At 44.8% G+C, this 7,156-nt stretch overlaps 1 pseudogene; it reads left to right on the top strand.

The window, feature by feature from the left end:
- Positions 1–2,386: 2,386 nt before the first annotated feature.
- Positions 2,387–6,924, top strand: LOC121560723 (annotated as a pseudogene).
- Positions 6,925–7,156: the final 232 nt, after the last annotated feature.

Below are 7,156 nucleotides of genomic sequence, written 5' to 3'. Positions count from 1 at the left end.
GAACCGGACACCTGCAATGCATAAATCAAGCATAACACATTCAGTCAATGCACGTAATTAGGATACAAATAAAAAGTTACATGTAAAGATAAATCAGGCCTTAACTCACTTTAAAAAATCCCACTCCTGCAGCTTTGGCGGTGTTATGTGCCACATGACAAGGACAACCATGAATAAAGGTGTTGGGATGCTTCTGGAGCACCCTAGAGGCAATGGAATTACGTGGTCCAATGTTCACAGCCTCATTGTCAACTGAGAGACCAATGCAGTTCTCCCAAGGGATGCCATGCTCCTCTATGGTGGAGTTAATTTTGGTGAAGATCTCACTTGCTGGCCCACATCTCGTCCCACTTGTTGAGCACATATTTAAGGAACTGGTGGACAACTTTGCTGCCCATGAAGACCCGGACAGTAAGCGGGTTCATCTTTTCCACTCCTATAATGACAAGTTAGAATCATACAGATGTTCATGTTATTAGATGTTTAAAAATACACAAAGCACATGTTTTGCAGAGGAGAAAAATCTCAAATCGTTTGTGAAATACCAGTGTCATTCGACCCATCCGTAACAAGGGTATACAGGGCTTTTTTCATCTCCTTCACAAGCTCCTGTGTGAAATATGGTGCGAGTGCTTCATTGGTAATGCAGGGTGACTTAGTCCTGGCACACCTGTACTCCTGCGCTGTCTTCGAATCTCCGAAACATTACGTACGCCTGCGATAATAGGGCACAGGTAAAAAACACATTCAGCAACTAAGATCTCAAATTAAGAAAACTGGACTGTACTACACTGAAATACAAACCACAAATTAGTCAAAACTATCAACCATGACTTTACCATGATCAACTAGAACACAAAACTCTTGACTGAACCTTGACAGAATCATTACACATATCATACCTTAACCTCTTGTGCAGACATACCCCCAACAGATGGAACGGCCATGGCATATTGGGATATTGTGGCTGTGGACTGGAGAGCTCGTTGCTTATCTTGGTGGCCTTTTGCTTTTTATATGGCGCACTACATCTGTCACACCCTGGTGGCAACATGAGTTTTCAATACGGCAGACTGCACACCAGTAGTGCCTGTTGACGCTCCCTCTGGTAATACATGGCCATGAAGAGGTCCACTCATTTTTGAAAATGGATCTATATGTTGCTGCTCCAGCCAGAGCACGACTCTTCTGGCCCTGCTGTTGGATTGGGGGGGTCTCTTCTTTCTGTCCCTCTGTGTCTTCTTCCATCTGCCCTGTTGGTTGTTCTATTTGTCCTGTCTGTTGCTCCTCTGCATGGGCGTCAATCTGTCCTGTCTGTTGCTCCTCTGCTTGTTTGTCAGTCTGTCCTGTCTCCTGCTCTCTCTGTCCTTTGTGTTGCTCCTCTGTCTGTTGTCCTGTCGTTTCTATCAATCGTTCTGGCTGTTCTGTCAGTGTGTTTGTCTGTCTTTTCTCACTTGGCTGGTTCTTTAAATAAAATAAAAGGTTTCGCTTTTGTCCTGGCAAAGGTCTCTTACGGGACATCTTTGAAACCTTAAACAATTAAAATGGTCATGTTGGTTTAATAACTCTACTCTCAGTTACAAAAACATACCTACTTCTTTTGCACACATTTCCTGTATTTATGTTAAATTCTTTGGAATACATCTTACCTGTTCGAAATCAGCTGAGTTTACATTCACCACACTAAATCATGTTCACACGCACAAACAAATAATTTATTTCAAGATTTAAAGTTTAAGAGAGTGAGTATTCAATTGGACGACATTTCATTGTTACATACCTAGTCTCAGCTCAGCTTCTTATCAGACTTCTTGAGGTAGTGACCGTTTCATCTCATGTTGACTTTCGCGGCAGTGGTATCTCTTCTTCTGTCGCTAACTTCGGGGTGCAGCGCATATGGTTCAGTGGCGCTCATCAGCGCCATCTACCGTCGGGGAGTTTGAAAAAAGGAACGAACGAGTCTCAGCCGATTTTTTTTGCGTGAGAAATTGGATGTGTGGCGTGAGTGCGTGTGAAAACAGGCAAAAACGTGTGTCACACGGCGAAAGCGTGAGAGTTGGCAGCTCTGTGTTAACACCCTTGTTGATGCATGCCAATGTGTGTGTCAATGCAAAGAAAATCTAAACTACATTGTAACAATTCATATACAATTCAGTATGAAAATGTATGCACTCACTAACTGTAAGTCGCTCTGGATAAGTGCGTCTGCTAAATGACTAAAAATGTTTTTTTAAATGTAAATATACTGTATCTACATGTATCTCTCTACAGAATGTAGAATATATGTTTGGAATAGTTGGTGTTCCAGTCATTGAAGTAGCTATGGCACCTCAAGCCTCAGGAATCAAGTATGTGGGAATGCGCAATGAACAAGCCCTAAGCCACCTTTTTATTACTAAACCAGCTCTCCCCAAATCATGTGATATTAACTACCCGTACATAGACTACAGGAGCGTGTAGTGTGTGAGGGTCAGTTTCATAGCTTTTTTGCATTGCTAATTATGTCTGCCTGTCTGTCTGACCCTTTGTGTGTCTGTCTGCCTGTCTTCCTGTCTTTCCCTCTGTCTGTCTGTTCCTCTCCAGTCCAGGTGCATGTCTGGTTGTGTCTGGACCGGGACTCATCCATTCACTTGGTGGAATGGCCAACGCTAACATGAACTGCTGGTATGCTAGAACTCCACAAACAGAAGACCCTACTACTCATGTTCAGTGGTCCTTTCAAAAGAAGGGATGCTATCCGCACACTGCAAAAAATGATCTGAGGACTCCAAACTATCTCAGCTTGTCAGTTGATGTCATTGTGTGATACCTCTCTCTCTGTAGGCCTGTGATTGTTATTGGAGGCTCCTCTGATCAAAACCAAGAGACCACTGGGGCGTTTCAAGAGTTTCCACAGGTACCGATTCAACCATGACATTTCTGACTATTGAACATTAGGGGATGGTATCCCGGGACACAGATTAAGCCTAGTCATGGCCTAAAAGCAAACTCAATAGAGAATCTCTGTCTGGGAAACTGGCCCTAGCAGTTTAATTGCTGAAAGAGGAAATAATTTGTTATTTGTGGTCCTCTTTCTCTGTCAGGTGGAGGCATGCAGATTGTACAGTAAGTTCTCTGCTAGGTCTAGCAGTCTGGATATGATCTCCTCAGTGGTAGAGAAGGTATACAGTCTACTCTGACTCCCTCTGTGTAGTCCTCTTCATATCATTTGGTATCACCTGCAATTGTCTGTTTTCTGACCTCTAATTTTCCAGCTTAGCAAGGTACCTTAACTGCTTCATAAGAGCACAGCACAGCCTTAATTGATCTGAATGGAAGGGTGTTTGGTATGTCTAAGGCAGCACGCACTAGCATGTATGGACGTCCAGGTGCTGTATACGTAGACATATCTGGGGACATGGTCAATGCTAAATTGGACAGGAGCAGAGCCAGGTTAGTGGCCATCACTGTCTTTCATCCATTTAAAATGTATACTAATGTGTTACTGTTGAATATGTATACCTCTGAATTCACATCACCGTAGTCATTTTTATACCTTTTAACGTCTGAAGTGAACCAGAAATTAAATTACTTAGAAAATATAGCACTATATCAAAATATTCTCATCAGAGAATAGCAATAAGCCTCGATAGACCTTCATGGTTTATTTACATATGCAATAAAGTTGCTAGGTAACATGTTTAATGTTTGACCTATTATTTATTATTTCCTTTGTCAGAGAGGTGCCCTGTAGTCCACCTCCTCCTGTGAGTATGGCTGACCATATGGCGATCACAGAAGCACTGGCGGTCCTGAAAGGAGCCAAACGGCCTTTACTCATCATTGGCAAAGGTAGGCATTGCTTTTTTAATAGCCAGATAATCTGGGGGAAACATAACTAAAATCTTGCATAATTGCGTCAGATACTTGGATAAGGTCTGGGGAGATGTTAAGATAAAGATACTAACGCCACTTGCGAACTCTCCACCCCCCTAAACGGAAACTCTCTGCAAGTTTCAGGCAAGTTTATGGGCCAAATGTCCCCTCCCGTTCTGAAATTGAAAAGATGCGAGCACCTGCGAAATCGGGATTTGTCCAAATGATTAGTGGTGAAAAATCAGCGTACCGGAACAAAGTTGTCACATCCCAGTCTGTTGACAGACGCTACTTCCAGTTATGTTACGTGCGTCTGTCCAAGAGAGATCAATAGCCAGCTGAGACGCACTGTAACACATATAGCACTGTACCACGGTTCAGTTGAAAACTGGGCCACGTTCAGTCGACAAATGTTGTTGACATGATTTCTCATTCTACCTGTCCGAGAGGCACGTTCGTTCTACATGCTGTATTTCTATCTGAACGTTGCACAACGTTTTGCTCAGCTGAATGCATCCCAGTTGTGAAGGCCAGTCTGTTGAAATCCGTGTGGCAGTGCCCTCTGTCTGTGTCCCTCTGCAGGTGCAGCCCATTGAAGAGCAGAGGGGGCTCTGAGGGAGCTGGTGGAGGAGTGTGACCTTCCCTTCCTGCCCACCCCCATGGGTAAAGGGGTGCTGCCTGACGATCACCCCAACTGTGTTGCTGCTGCCCGCTCCAGGTCAGCCTCTCCTTCTCTCAGCTGGCATCATATTCATGTACAGACCATTGACTGTATAAGTAGGACCAAGAATTTCCCTGACCATTTGAACGGACCAGGAAACTCCTGAAATCCCTATCTATAACTAGTCTCTCCTGGCCAGGTCATGTCAATGTAAACTGGTGTCAATCAAACAACTACACTACTCCTATAACTAGCCTCTTTTCATTACATTTTGTTTTGTCCCTGCTCTCCTCCTCCTCTCTTCCTATCCTCCTCCTCCTCTCTTCCTATCCTCCTCCTCCTCTCTTCCTCCTCCTCCTCCTCCTCTTCCTATCCTCCTGGTTCTATGGTCTTGGTGGGGACTGCAGAGCTCTGCTCCAGTCTGATGTTGTGGTCCTACTTGGTGCCAGACTCAACTGGATCCTGCACTTTGGCCTTCCCCCCAGGTTTGACACCCAAGTAAAGGTCATCCAGCTAGGTCAAAGGTCACCAGTAGGGTTTCAATTTTTTTCGGATTCCAGATTTTCTGCTTATTCCGTTCTGATTTCTGGAATCTTCCAACAGGGATTTCTGGGAATTTTGGGAAAGTAACTGTAATTTTGCAACCCTAGTCACAGGTCATTTCATAGTGAACTACATTTCATTGTAACCAGGTATAAAGGTATTTGACTCAGTCTATTGGATTTAGTCTATCAATTATATAGCTTCTCTATAAGTCTTTGTGGTCTCTCCAAATAATGTCATGGCTGTCTTAGTGCTGTACAGTACATCTATATTTAAGCAATAAGGCCCGAGGGGGTGTGGTATATGGCCAATATACCACGTCTAGGGGCTGTTCTTAAGCACGATGCAACGCGGAGTGCCTCGATACAGCCCTTAGCCGTGGTATATTGGCCCTATACCACAAACCCCAGAGGTGCCTTATTGCTATTATAAACTGGTTACCAACGTAATTCGAACAGTCAAAATACATTTCAAATCAAATCAAATCAAATCTTATTGGAAATTGAAATACAACAGGTGCAGACATTACAGTGAAATGCTTACTTACAGCCCTTAACCAACAGTGCATTTATTTTTAACAAAAAAGTAAAAATAAAACAACAACAAAAAAAGTGTTGAGAAAAAAAGAGCAGAAGTAAAATAAAATAACAGTAGGGAGGCTATATATACAGGGGGGTACCGGTGCAGAGTCAATGTGCGGGGGCACCGGCTAGTTGAGGTAGTTGAAGTAATATGTACATGTGGGTAGAGTTAAAGTGACTATGCATAAATAATTAACAGAGTAGCAGCAGCGTAAAAGGATGGGGTGGGGGGGGGCAGTGCAAATAGTCCGGGTAGCCATGATTAGCTGTTCAGGAGTCTTAAGGCTTGGGGGTAGAAGCTGTTGAGAAGTCTTTTGGACCTAGACTTGGCCCTCCGGTACCGCTTGCCGTGCGGTAGCAGAGAGAACAGTCTATGACTAGGGTGGCTGGAGTCTTTGACAATTTTGAGGGCCTTCCTCTGACACCGCCTGGTATAGAGGTCCTGGATGGCAGGAAACTTGGCCCCAGTGATGTACTGGGCCGTACGCACTACCCTCTGTAGTGCCTTGCGGTCGGAGGCCAAGCAGTTGCCATACCAGGCGGTGATGCAACCAGTCAGGATGCTCTCGATGGTGCAGCTGTATAATTTTTTGAGGATCTGAGGACCCATGCCAAATCTTTTCAATCTGAGGGGGAATAGGCTTTGTCGTGCCCTCTTCATGACTGTCTTGGTGTGTTTGGACCATGATAGTTCGTTGGTGATGTGGACACCAAGGAACTTGAAGCTCTCAACCTGTTCCACTACAGCCCCGTCAATGAGAATGGAGGCGTGCTCAGTCCTCTTTTTTTTCCTGTAGTCCACAATCATCTCCTTTGTCCTGGTCACGTTGAGGGAGAGGTTGTTATCCTGGCACCACACGGCCAGGCCTCTGACCTCCTCCCTCAACGTGACCCATGTTATACGGTCAAATATACCACAGCTTTCAGCCAATCAGCATTCAGGGCTCGAGTCACCCGGTTTATAAAAGGGAACGTGTGTGTGTCAGCCTTAGCATTATGTGGTGGTGCCTGGTTATTTCTGTTGTGTTTAGCTTGAGGTTTGGCCACTCCTCCAGCTGCTGTTACATGTGTCACGCACGGCGCTCTTCCTGTCGTGTCGTTGCTGGTATGTTGTAGTAACGTTCCACATACGTTATTTATGTCAAGGTCAATGTCAAGGTTGATCTGTGTGCTGAGGAGATGGGGAACAACGTGCAACCTGCTGCTGCTCTCCTGGGGGACATCAATACTATTGTCAAGCAGGTAACACAACACAGTCCTGGGGGACTGGAGATCCTGGTTTGAACGAACTGAGCCGGGAATGGCCGGCTCAGTTCGTAGAGCATGGTGTTTGCAACGCCAGGGTTGTGGGTTCGATTCCCACGGGGGGTAGGAAAAAAAAAAGTAACGTATGCACTAACTGTAAGTCGCTCTGGATAAGAGCGTCTGCTAAATGACTTAAACATGTTAAATGTAGAGGGCCCCGTAAACAGTTCCACAAACGTCAGCATGAGTGCGCTGACTGTGGAAGCACTAA

The sequence above is a fragment of the Coregonus clupeaformis genome, unplaced genomic scaffold (genome assembly GCF_020615455.1).
Source record: "Coregonus clupeaformis isolate EN_2021a unplaced genomic scaffold, ASM2061545v1 scaf0498, whole genome shotgun sequence".
NCBI classification, from domain to species: Eukaryota; Metazoa; Chordata; class Actinopteri; order Salmoniformes; family Salmonidae; genus Coregonus; species Coregonus clupeaformis.
Note: the sequence above shows the minus strand (reverse complement) of the source record. Positions and strands in the feature narration are given on the sequence as shown.